Here is a 13,388-nt window from a genome sequence, read left to right as displayed (position 1 = left end):
CGGGAGTTCTAATATTTTGATGTAGGAAAGACATTAGGGCCCGTGGAGTCCAGCCCTGTGGTGCTACACATGAAGAAGAGCAGAGGGCCCCAGCCCTTGGTCCTTAGGGTTGTACCATCAGTGCTGGCAAAGCTCACTTAGAACTTCGGTTTCCAGACTCCTAGACCCAGGCTCCAGGCTGATCCTTCCACTAAGAAAATATCAGGATTTCTTTTTTTCGTTCTTTTTTTTGCATTTATTTATTTTTAATTGTTGTTCAACTACAGTTTTCTCTTTTATTACCCTCCCAGCCCCCCCCCCCCCCCCCCACACACAAGTGTTCCCCACCTCTTGGGATTCCTAGTGATATTACTCCAGTGGTCAAATGCCATGACCTTTTGGAACTGCTCAGAGAAGGAACCTGGAAGTCAGAACACCTGGGATGCGGTCCCACTTGGTACTCAGCTCTCTGTGGCCTTGGGCATGTGGAAGAGCCTTAGGTTTCTCATAAATGAACTGAAGAATTTGGATTAGATCAACAGTTTTCAAACCATATTTTAGAAGGGAGGCCTAGTATCTTCTGGAGCTCCCTCAGGAGCTGTTTTGGAGAGTAGGAATGAAGCTTGGCTATGTTAATGTCAGTTCCTTGTCAACTAGCGTTGTTGGAAGTTTCTGTGACTTCAAATGGTTTGAAAACCACTGACGTAGATAATCACTAAGGTTCTTTATGTCCTTAAAATTTTATGTCCCTTGGAGTGTACTTTATGGATCTCATTATGAAGACACTTTGTTTAGGGGCTGTCTAATTGATACAAACTCTGAAAAGTTAAAAAGCAAACCAGAGCTTCCCACTGCTATCACAATTGCATATTCAAATGCTATGAGAGTCAAGCAGATAGTATGAAAAGAGGAAAGATTATGTTATGGATTGGGTTGTGCGCCCTCCCAAATTCATATTGAAATACTAACCCCTAGTACCTCAGAATGTGACTATTGGAAGATGGGGTCTTTATAGAGGAAACTGAGTTAATATGAAGTCATGTGGGACCTAACCCAAAGACTAGTATCCAAAGACAGAGGACTTAAAAGAAACTAACACTGCTGATGCCTTGATCTTAGATTTCCAGGCTCTGGAACTGTGAGAACATACATTTGTGTTGTTTAAACCACCCAGTCAGTGGTATTTTGTTAGGGCAGCCCTAGCAGACTCACGTAGAACGTGTGTCCTGGTGTGTGGGTAGGTGTGCCTGTGTCTCTAAAACAGAAGGGAGGGTCGAACCTGTGGCAAGGTTGAATGAGCTTGTCCTGGCGGAAAAGGGAAGGTGCTCTCCTCAGCTCTGCTGATTGCTGCCACGTGGGGATCTTAGCTCCATATTGCCAGATGTTTTGAATTTTCAAGTGAAGCTAGAAATAATTTTTAATGTGAAATTTTCCAATTTTTAAGATATTGCCTGGACAAGCAAAACATGTCCGTGGGCTGAAGTTGACCTACAGACCACCAGTTTTGACCAGTGACCCCATGTTTAAAGAAACAATTTAGAATTAACCTCATAAGGCAGAGTATGACTGCAGCGTAAACATTAAGAGACAGAATCCTGGATCAGGAGCTAGGACACCTGGCTGGCTTTCAGGGCCAGACCCTCTTGCTGTTAGACCCTAAGCCAGACCTCAATTGCCATTCTTGTCAGAGGAGAAGACTGAACCTGGTCTCTGCCAGCCAAGGTGATGGGAGATTTCAGGTCCGAGTGCCTGCTCTGTAAACATCTGAGAATTATGGCTGAGATAATTACTCCCCACTTGGCTGTGTCTCTCTAAGAATTAGTGCCGGGTCTTCTAAAGTCTCAGAGGAAAAGATTGAAAGTAATTAAGTATTTAAGTACACAGAAGTGGATAAAAGAGCCTCATTCTTAGAAAAAGCTACTCGAACTGAACAAAGAAAAATGGAAAGAAGGAGAGGGAATTGCTCCAAATGAATGCCATTAAAAACATTGGCCGGAGAGGGTGAAAGCTTCATGCTGTCACGCTTGGCATTCTCATGGTACTCCTTTGCATTGGGGTTGTCACTGCAGGGTTTCCTTGGCTCCTTCTTTGTCCACATTTCAAGGACAAAGTGTGGCAGATGTAGACTAAGAAGAATTATTAAGCCCTTTCTATGTGCCAGGGACTTTACATATATAGGCATTCCCCTGCCCCCTCCCCCGCTCCCCGTAATACAAACTAACACTTCCCAGAAAATCTTGCAGTCTGCAAAACTTGGTATAAAAAATAATAGGATATATGAGGAAATTAGAACCAAAGTAGACCATTCAAATCTCATGCAACTCTGATCAGCCAAGACAATCACTGTTCCCTGGGGAGGTCACTTGGACCACTGTGGCAGCAGCTGAGTGTTTAGAAGCTGCATAGGGGGTATTAAAATGCTAAAAGCAATAGAGATGAGAAGCCGGTAACTCTTCAGCCAGACTGGGGCTGGCAGGGGTGGAAATGGACCTCTGAGTCAGTGGGGCGGGCCATTGTCCAGGTGGGCACAGGAGGCAGGGCAGCCTCACTCATACAAGCTGAGAGCTCACCACGCTGGGGTGCACCTACTGGGAGAGGTAGCCTTGGATGCAGGTGCTCATTTTTAAATTTCTGGAATACAACAGCCCTGGCTGGTGTAGCTCAGTGGATTGAGTGCGGGCCTGCGAACCAAAGTATCGCACTTCGATTCCCAGTCAGGGCACATGCCTGGGTTGCAGGCCAGTTCCCAGCATGGGAAGCACGAGAGGCAACCATACATTGGTATTTCTCTCTTTCCCTTCCCCTCTAAAGATTAAAATAATAAAATAAAATAAAATAAAATAAAATAAAATAAAATAAAATAAAATAAAATAAAATAAAATAAAACAAAATAAAACAAAATAAAATAAAATAAATAAAAATAATAAAATAAAATAAAATTTCTGGAATACAGCAAAAGGTTTCCTATGGATGATGCAGCAGCTGAGCCTCAGGCCTTTTTGATTTCCACTGATGATCATGGTTCTACTCCTACTGCTCTTGCTCCTCTTGCTTAGGAAAACCCACCCATGATATGATAAAAATCAATGCGCAATTTTCACATTGCAATGTGAAATCTTAATGTGCAATTACTTGCAGTCTAACGTGCAATTTTCACATTATACTGACAGCATTCCTCTATTACCAGTCACCGATGAGGTAATTTGTGTTGCAGAAGCACACCGGGTAGGAGAACAAAACGTAGTATGTTATTTAATTCTCACAGCTCCAGGAGGCATTGGAGCAGTGGTTCTCGCATCAGTGTGCACCAGAATTACCAGGGGGGCTGTTAAAACGTTGCTGGGTTTCATCCCCAGAGTTTCCAAGTCAGTAGAGGTCTCACGTAAAGTCCAAGAATTTGCATTTCTAAGAAATTTCTAGATGATACTGATACTGCTGGCCAGGGGGCCACATTTGAAAACTATAGTACCAGAGGGTACTGATAATTGGCAGGATTGTGTGACTTGCCCTAGATTGCTGCAGGAATGGCCCCAAGGTGGGCTACATCTTGGGCCCTTATAATAAGGTGACTGTGCCTGAGGAATTGACCTTTGATGATTGATAAACACTTAGGAATGTGCTGGGATTGGTTTCAGTGATTTCTCTTACCTTGTCAGCAGTAGGTGCAGAGCTCAGGCCATCAAAGGGAATGGGTTTCTGGGCAGCAGGAGCTACACATGGTTTTGGGGACCTGGGCCATCTATACTTCCAGCTGGGGGCATGCTGGCTTATTTATCATTTGCTACTTAAGGCTTATATCTAGTGCATGTCTCTTACAATCCCACCATCCCAAACACAACCTTTCTGTTTCCCATCCCACTGCACTGCCCCCTACAGACGTACCTGACGGGAGCCAGCTTCGGGGTCTAGCTATGACTTGCTTATGCTCCTGCTTAGTGTAGTCTTGCTTCAGGTTGATGTGAGACAAGTATGTGGTAGAATAGGAAGCCTGAGTCTGAGAGCTTCTCTGTCTGACTATCAGACCTCTTGAAGGTGGACTATTAATAAGGTTTTTAAATTTGTGGTGTGGTATAATCACAGAGGTGAGATTGTTGTCCATTATCATCATGACAAAAACCCCTCCCAACTGCAGAAAGCTGTGGTTTATTACTACATTACAGTTGTGAGATTGTAGACTGAATTAGGAATGGAAAAACTTGTTGCCTATGAATTACTAAGTGCCTCTAAATATTTCAGGAGGCATTCTATACCCTGGGAACATGACATGACAGAAAGAGCTTTGGAGTCAGGCAAAGTGTGATTTGAATCCAACCTCTGTCACTTACAGATTGTGTGACATTGGGAAAGTTCTTTGTCCAGTTGGAGGCTCGGTTTCCTCTTCCATGAAGTGGTGCGATAACACCTACTTCACTGGTTACAGGAGGATGACATGACACTCTGTCATTCAGATATGCCTCCTGAGGCTCAGACTAGTTGGTTTCTCTGAGGTTTTACAATGGACCCAAGAAGATTCTTACCCACTGTGTTGCATTCAACCTTAATCTTGCACAAACAAACAAGCCTCAGAAACCAAGCATCTCAAGAAGACAGAGTAGAAGCCTGCTGGAAACTGGCTTGGTTGAGGTTTATTGGTTCAAAGCATCATGAAACTTGCAGTTTTCCCTAACTTCTTACTAACATATATACAAAGACGTAAAAAAAAAATTTACAACAACACTGAAAAGGAACTCATCACCTAATTCCAGAATGATGAAGGAACCAACAATAATTATGAGGCAGAGGCAGAGGATGAAGACTAACCGCTGTAGCTTTCAGCTTGTGTCACACCCTGCTCTGCCTTCATGATTTGAAGACCTGGAGCCTGCAGCAAACAGAAGGCTTTGGTGCTGTAAGGGGAGCAGAGTGCTTCCCTTTCTGTTTCTCCCTCTCCTGCCTCCCGCCACCACCTGTCCCTCTGCCTCTGGTCCCCACACAGGCTTCCATCTTGTCGTGTTTAGGCCAACACCCAGATCTCAGAAAAGAAGTGACTAGGAAGCAGTGCAGTGCTGGCAATGGTCAAAGACCTGTTAGTGTAGCAGACGCACCCTAAGGGGACTCTGGAGAGTCAAACCCTGGAAAAATCCCCATCCTTTTGAGTGCAGGTGCTACATGTGACTGGCTTTTAGACAACAGAAAATGGCAAAAATGACAGATGTCACCCCTGTGATTATATTTCAGTGGGAGAGAGTCCTCTACTGGCCTTGAAGAAGGAAGTCCCGTGTGTGAGAAGCTCTGAGAGAGGGTGATTTGCAAGGAACTGTGGCACAGTGACCAGGTGAGAGTCAGTAAGAAGGTGGGATAAGGGTCCTCTAGCTACAAGGGACAAATTCTGCAAACTACTCTGTGAGCTTGTTAGAGGACCCGAGACCAGAAAGAACTGCAGCTTGCCAATGCCCTGCTGGCAGCCTTGTGAGCAGGGGACCCAGATAGGTCATCCCCAGACTCCTGACCCATGGAAACTGAGATAACAAATATGTGTTGTTTTAAGTTGCTAAGTTTCTGGTCCTTTGTACAGCAAAAGAAAAGTCATACAGAAAAGTAATGTTAGTTACAGTCTCTATGAAGTGAGTATTGTGTGAGAAATAAGCAGGGAGCAGTGGGCTGGGAATTGGAATGACGGAACATGGACTCTGAAACCAGAAACCAGAGAGTGGAGGTCAGAGGAAGGTGCCACTTCAAGCAGACAGGAGTAGAGTCCGTGGGAAGTGGAACTCTGCCTGGGAGTTGTGGACAGACACCTGTCCTGCCACTGTAAATCTGAGAAGGAGATTCTGTGCGGGTGACCAGACTTGGGAGGTGGATGGGGGGAGGAGAGAACAAAGAAAGTCAACTTTTCATAAGTTTGCCAAGAAACATCCAAGAATAATATGAAGAAATCTATAAAATCTTGATGGAGATTGAAAAGAATGCTCCCATGGAAAATATTAAATTCTTTTTCATTGCGAATTTAATGTCATTCTGGTAGAAGTCTTAATAGAGTTTTATTTAGAATTTGACAAGAGTCTAAATTACTTAGAAGTATGATGACTTACGAGCAGTTAATGGATTAAAAAAAAGAATAATGAGGGAGACTGTCTTATCACAAAATAAAACTTATCTTAAAGCTATAATCATTGTAATTATATGTTATCAATTCAGGAACAGGTAGACAGCTGATTTCACAGAAAAACAGAAGTCCAAAACAGACCTGAGAGCACATGTGTGTATACCCATGTGCATTTGTTTTGTTTTGATATATCATAAAGATTTATTTCTGACCACTGGGGAAAGGCTGGATAGTCAATAAAAGCTATTGGGGAAAGCGACCAATAAATTGGGACAAACTATTTAATATCATCACCTCATACATACCACACACAAAAATAAACTTTGATTCATTTGATATTTAATTGTAAAAGATAAACATTTATAGGTTAAATAGAATTTTGGTGTCCTTGGTGTTAGAAAAGGCGTTTCTAAGTCTGACACCGAAGCCAAGCACCTTAAAAGGAAGCGTTCTTACAGTTGATCACACAACCAACTAGAACTCTTCTGTACTGTAAAATTCCAAGCACTTGAAAGGCAAATAGATAAAGAATTTGTAACATAAACATCAAAGTGTCCTTAAGCTTTGAATTTTACAAATCAATTAGAAAAAGATAAGCAACTAATTGGGAAAAGGAGGCAATGCTAAAAGAGCCAACCACGCCCTGGCAGGTGTGGCTTAGTGGGTTGGGCGTTGCCCTGCAAACGAAAAATTCTCCAGTTCCATTTCCAGTCAGGGCACAAGCCTGGGTTGTGGACCAGGTCCCCGGAGGGGGCGTGTATGAGAGGAAACTGATTGATGTTTCTCTATCTCTCTCTCCCACTTACCCTCTTTCTAAAACAAAAAACAAACAAACAAAAAAAAACATAAAGAGGCAACCACAAAATACAGCAGCCCATGTGCTTGCTTTACTCTACATGCCTTTTTTGCCTTTCAGGAATGTCCATTTCTCAGGCTTCCAGGAGCAGCAAGGTTGGGGAGTAACTATGCTGCTGGCCACTATCACAGTAGTTTTCCAGAGATGTAAATTCTAATCACCTTTCTGTCGAGGTTCATTTTCTTCCACATTACCCAGCATTTTCTTCCATGTTAACCAGCAAATGTTCACACCTCCCTTTTATTAAATAATCTCACTAAATGGAGATTTTATATTTGTCCACACTTTCACCCTAATGAATGCATCCATTGCTAAATGCTATTTTATTAAAATAATTATTTTTCAAAATGAATATTTCTTTATCCTTTTATGATTGTGGAAGCAATTCATGCTTCTTGTAAAAGCATTCATGTTGTGTGGAAAGATGTAAAAAAGACAGTAAAAATACCCTTATCTTGGATCCAAAGATAACTCATATTTTCATTGTGTGTGTGTACACAAAAATGCAAGTACATTCATGCTAGCACCTGTTTATATTTTTACAAATATGAGGTCATATTTTTCCCACTTCAACAATGTATCATGGATATCTCCCCATGTTAATAGATGTCAATCTACCTCATCACTTTAAATAGATGCATATTACTCTTCAAAATGAAGGTGCTATAATTAAACCAGTTTTCTACAGATAAATTTTAAGATTTTCTAGAATTCATTATAAAGAGGTTCGTAAATGATTTCTTATGCATAATTTTGGCCATCAGTCTGGTTATTTCCTAAGAATAAGTTTCTAGAACAGATGATTAGTCAATTGTCCTGAGGGAAGGAAGAGCCAGACAAGATGATTTGATGCAATAACAAACTGTAACTATTGAGGAAGGGAAGAGATATCGAGTCTATCACAGTCACTATCAGTTGAATCTGTGCCCAGCCCAGCCCTATGAACACATGTTTCGGCTCCAGACAGAGAGAATTTCCCAGCACCAGCGCTTCCAGATCTTTCTAACAGTGGAGGCAAAGATATGGATGAGAGGAAAGAGCTGCTTCCCCCCTCAGGCTGACATGCAGTACTGTGCAAGTCCCAGGCTTAGTAATCTGAGCAGGGGGCTGCCCAAGTGACTGGATTTGTCTGTATGCACATGTGAGAACTCCAGGGGAACTGCCACAAACACAGAGCAGGGCTGTTTTCAGGGTACTTTTAAGGGCAGGTGCCAGTGAAGTTTGAGTCATTGCTCTTGCCTGATCCTATCTATACCCAGTGCCAGGTAAGACTTGGAGACATTCAGATTATAATGTAATTACATATGGATAAAAACTAACTCTGTGTGCCAAATGCCTCCGAAATATTGAATACACACGCTAGTCTATTTTTACACACATACATAAGTCTCATCCTGTCTGTCACTTTATAGTCTCGGGATGGTACCTTGGGGCATGTTCTTTCGTACCTGCTGTGTAGTCGTAGCAAACATAAGGACTCTTGGATTCTCTTCACAGCCACTTACCAATTCAGCTATATGTGATATTAATTCTTTCACCTCTTTATCTAAAATAGATTATAAGATTGGTTCTCTCAAACAAAGATTGAAATGAATGCCCATTATATAGAGATTTTCTTTTATTTTTATTCCCACTTTCTCGCCCATGGCCTTTCCATGGCTCCAATAAGCTGGGTATTGAACAAGAAGGAGCAACCTAAACTCCGAAGTAGGAGAATATGGTGGGCATTGCTCAATGTCGTACTACATTCATCCCCTTCCTGCCCATTCTTTTTCTGAACTGAAAGAAGACCAATTTAGTCAGAAGCTAGGGAAGACCCATGGTTTCAGGCCATTTCCCAGTTCCAAAATCTGAATTATGATTAGTTAAAACCAGTCATGATCATCTTATTCTGCTTGGCCTTTGGTTGGTTGAAGGATGGCATGTGAACTTGTTTTGGCTAGTGAGATATAAGGTGAAGCCTACAGAAGCTCAGTTTCCCAAATGGAGAGATAAAGTCTCTCAAGAAGATGTTTTTCTCTTCCTCCTTTGATCTCTGTGTAATTGGGAGGTGGTGCCCAGAAGAACAATGAGTGAGAGAAGATAATCACCATGATGTTAAGATGATGAACCAGTAAAATGGAGAGCGCTTTGTTCCCCAAGGACATTGTGAGCTATTGAACCCCTCCAGCAATTACTTATTTCCACAGTTGTTGCTGAGAAAAATGAATTCCTATTTCAAAAATTTATTTTTATCTTCATCCAAGGACATTTTTTTTCATTGCTTTTAGAGAGAATGAGAGAGAGAGAAACATCAGCATGAGAAAGAAACACAGCTTGTTTGCCTCCCATACACACCTGGACCTAGGATCATATGCACCCTGATTGTGGATTCAACATGCAACTTAGGTATGTGCCCTGACCAGGTATCAAACCCAAAAACTTTTGCTTGTGGCTTGGACGACACTCCAACCAACTGAGCCACACCAGCCAGGGCATCAATTACAATTTTTTAAGGCCACTCTGAGTGGCTATTTTTGGTTATGTCACCAAAAGCATTCCTAAGTGGTACATGGTGTAAGTAAACAAAAATGACTTTATTATTCAAGACCATGAACTCTGAAGCCACATTGCCTGGACTCAAACCTAAGTTCTTTCATGTACTAGTTTTATAACTTTGGCTGGGTTAACCTTCCTGTGCCTCAGTTTCTCTATCTGTAAGATAGTAGTACCTACTTCATAGATTGTGCTGTGTAGTTCAGAAGAAAGATCAAAATGTCAGCTTGACTCCTTTATGGGGTGACAGCAATATACAGGTGTCCAGAGTTGTAAAATTGTACCTAATTATTTGTAATAGAAGAATGCAAAATTTCTGCAAAATCTCTATGATAAATTGAAATTACTGTATTTTCAGACCATAAGATTCACCTAGGTTTTAGAGGAAAATAGAAACAAAATTTTGAAGCAAAAAATGTGGTAAAATACTTAATGACATAAATAACATAATATTTCACCAATATAAATATAAACAGAACTCAACAGCAGCATTAACAACCATTATTCCTCCCAAATTTGGTGGGGGGGGGGGAGGTGCATCTTATAGTCCAAAAAATATGTATATCATTTTAAGTAAACTTGGATTAGGAAATGGCTTGTACATTTTTTTCAATCCTTCTCATATTTATTATGGCCAAGTATAAAATTGTTAATCTCTGAGATAGCCTAAAATTAATGTTTGGGATCTTTTGTTCTCATAAAACAAAAGGGCAGAGTTATTTCACATGGAAGTCTTAGGCTTACTCCACCCTAAAGAGTGGAGCATGCCTGCTTTGTTACTGTAGTTCCAAACAAGTTCATATTTCTTTTTTTAAATATTTTATTTATTTTTGGATAGAAGAGAGGGGAGGGAGAGACAGAGGGAGAGAAACATCAATGTGTGGTTGCCTCTTGTGTACCCCCTACCAGAAACCTGTCCTGCAACCCAGGCATGTGCCCTAGTCTGGGAGTTGAACTGCTGACCCCTTGATTCACAGACCAGCACTCAATGCACTGAGCCACATCAGCCAGGGCAAGTTCATGTTTCTTTATGTGACAGCCTTTTCTCTCAATATGTATTATTCCTTCCTAAATTTCTATTTTTTTAGAAATTTTTTCTAACTCTGAGTTTGCATTTCTGCCTATGTTTCTTATGGTTGTATTCTTATTAAAAAGATTAATCAACAAACAACAATTTATGTTAGTGAGGTATCAGGAGAAATACAAAGGAAGCACAGACACCAGTCTTGCTTCTTGCTGGTTATAATCTTGTACATCAGGGCATGAAGTCACACAATGTTCTACTTTTAAAGGTGGGTTTATTAAGCATGACACATTGGACATTTATATCATGGTTGACCAAAAAACTCAGAGGTCTTCCCCTGCCATTTCTGATGAGCAGATGGTTACTTGAGGAGAACAAGGCAAAGATGCATTTAAACTTGGTGCTCATGAGTTAACTTGAAATTGTCTCTTGTTGGGCGTCTGGCTTCCAACTCCAAGTGAGTTGTACTTTTCTGTCAAATAACCCTATGGCAATGGAGTATTAAGAGATAATCCAACATTCTCTCTGGGGTTGTGTCCTTCTTGACTCAGAGGAGAAAGGTAGGTCTGGATTTTGCCACAGTTGGGAATATGGGAGCAATCACAGCCAGCTCCTCCAGGCTGCTAATCTGCTTGGGTGTCATTTGCTTCAGGCAAAAACAAAGATTAATTAACCCCCCATGTAGTGCATGGCATTGGATTAAGAACTCACCACAGTCATCACAGGATTTTAACACCACACTGTCAACAATGGATAGATCTTCCAAACAAAGAATCAACAAGTATATTGTGGCATTGAATGGCACTCTAGATCAAATGGACTTAATTGATATATACAGAACCTTTCACCCCAAAGAAGCAAAATATACATTCTTATCAAATGCACATGGAACATTTTCCAGGATAAACCACATGGTAGGACACAAAACAAGCCTCAACAAATTCAAGAAATTGAAATCCTACCAAGCATGTGCTCAAATCATGACTTGAAACTAGAAACCAGTCTCAGGGAAAAAACGGAAGGACTTCTGGTCAAGATGGAGATGTAGATAGACATGCTTTGCCTTCTCACACAGCCACAGAGAGAATTACAACTAACCTCAAAACAAATAACATTCAGAACTGTCATATAATCTGTAAAATCGAACAGAAAGTCTGGCAACCAAGGATTTAAAGAAGCCACATTCATCCAAATGGGTAGGAGGGGTGGAGTTGTGGAGTGGTGCAGAGAGGAGGTGGTGATGTGCAATTGGTAGTCCCACATTCACATGTGGTAGATAAAAGCTGGGAGGGAAACCTTGGGGGCAAGTGATCCCAGCCCCAAGGCACACTACACAGTACAGGGTTCCAGGGCTGAGAAAGTCACATAAATTCTGGCTGTAAAAATCAGTGTGGGTGGGGCAGTGGGAAAAAATGCCAGCTTTTCAGGAGACTTCACTTAAAGGGCCTACATGGTCTTAGAATATATACAAACCCACCTGGTGTGGGATTCACCACTAGGGTGAAAGCTGGAAGAGTTCCAGTCACTTATGGGGAGTGGGTGAAGTGACTGAGAATGAGGCGAGTGCTGAACAAACCTCAAGAAGCACGGCAGTGGCACTGTTCCCTCTCTGAGCCCTCCCATCATACAGAACCACAAATCAGCGAAGCAGGTTTTCCAGCCCTGGTGATTACCTAAGGCTCTACCCCATGCAATTTATAGGTGCCTTTTCTATAATAGGTCACACTACTAAGACAGGGAGTCAAAGCAGCTCTACCTAATACACAAAAGCAAACACAAGGAGGCTGCCAAATTGAGGAGACAAAGAAATATGGTCCAAATGAAAGAACAGAACAAAACACCAGAAAACTAAATAAAATGGAGACAGACAACCTATCAGATGCAGAGTTCAAAACACTGGTGATCAAGATGCTCAAAGAACTCACTGAGTACAGCAACAACATAAAAGAAGAAATGAATGTTGCACTAAGACATGAAGAAAAATCTGAAATAAAGAAAAATCTACAGGGGATCAACAGTGAAGGGGAAGAAGCTGAGATTCAAATTAATGATTTGGTACATAAAAAAATAGATATTCAACCATAGCAGAAGAAACAAGAATTCAAAAGATGAAGGTAGTTTAAGAAGCCTCTGCAAAATCTCCAAATTTACCAACATTCGAATCACAGGGATGCAAGAAGGAGAAGAGGAAGAGCAAGAAATTGAAAACTTATTTGAAAAATAATGAAAGAGAACTTCCCTAATTTAGTGAAGGAAATACATATACAAATTCAGGAATCACAGAGAGTCCCAAACAAGTTGAACCCAAAGAGGACCACACCAAGACACATCATAATTAAAATGCCAAAGGTTAAGGATAAAGAGAGAAACTTAAAAGCAGCAAGAGAAAAGAAGAGAGTTACCTTCAAAGAGACCTTGTAAGACTATCAGCTGACTTCTCAAAAGAAACTTTGCAGGTAAGAAGGGACTGGTAAGAATTATTTAAAGTGATGAAAAGCAAGGACATGTAACCTAGATTACTCTATCCAGCGAAGTTATTATTTAGAATGGAAGGGCAAGTAAAGTGCTTCCTAGACAAGGTAAAGCTAAAGGAGCTCATCATCACCAAGCCATTGTTATATAAAATGTTAAAGGGACTAATTTAAAAAAAAGAAGAAGATCAAAACTATGAACATTATAAGGGCAACAAATTCACAACTGTCAAAAACTGAATCTAAAAAAACAAACTAAGCAAACAACCAGAACAGGGACAGAATCATGGTATGGAGATCTTTTGGATGTTTATCAGGTGGCAAAGGGAAGGGAGAGGTGCAAGGTGCAAGGATTAAGAAGTATAATTGGTAGGTATAAAATAGACAAGGAGATGTTAAGAATAGTATAGGAAATGGAGAAGCCAACGAACTTATATG

The 13,388-nt window shown here is 41.0% G+C and overlaps 1 long non-coding RNA gene across 7 annotated transcripts in view; it reads left to right on the top strand.

The window, feature by feature from the left end:
• LOC119058084 (uncharacterized) overlaps positions 1-13,388 on the top strand; it is a 224,730-nt gene that overhangs the window by 101,777 nt on the left and 109,565 nt on the right. For all 7 annotated transcript variants that reach the window (XR_008390123.1, XR_008390122.1, XR_005084194.2 and 4 more), the window contains exons 5-6: positions 5,197-5,293; positions 9,191-9,308. This is a non-coding gene — a long non-coding RNA (uncharacterized LOC119058084). The remainder of the gene's footprint in view (positions 1-5,196; positions 5,294-9,190; positions 9,309-13,388) is intronic.

This window comes from Artibeus jamaicensis, unplaced genomic scaffold (genome assembly GCF_021234435.1).
Source record: "Artibeus jamaicensis isolate MK-2021 breed Jamaican fruit bat unplaced genomic scaffold, CSHL_Jam_final scaffold_369, whole genome shotgun sequence".
Classification (NCBI taxonomy): Eukaryota; Metazoa; Chordata; class Mammalia; order Chiroptera; family Phyllostomidae; genus Artibeus; species Artibeus jamaicensis.
Note: the sequence above shows the minus strand (reverse complement) of the source record. Positions and strands in the feature narration are given on the sequence as shown.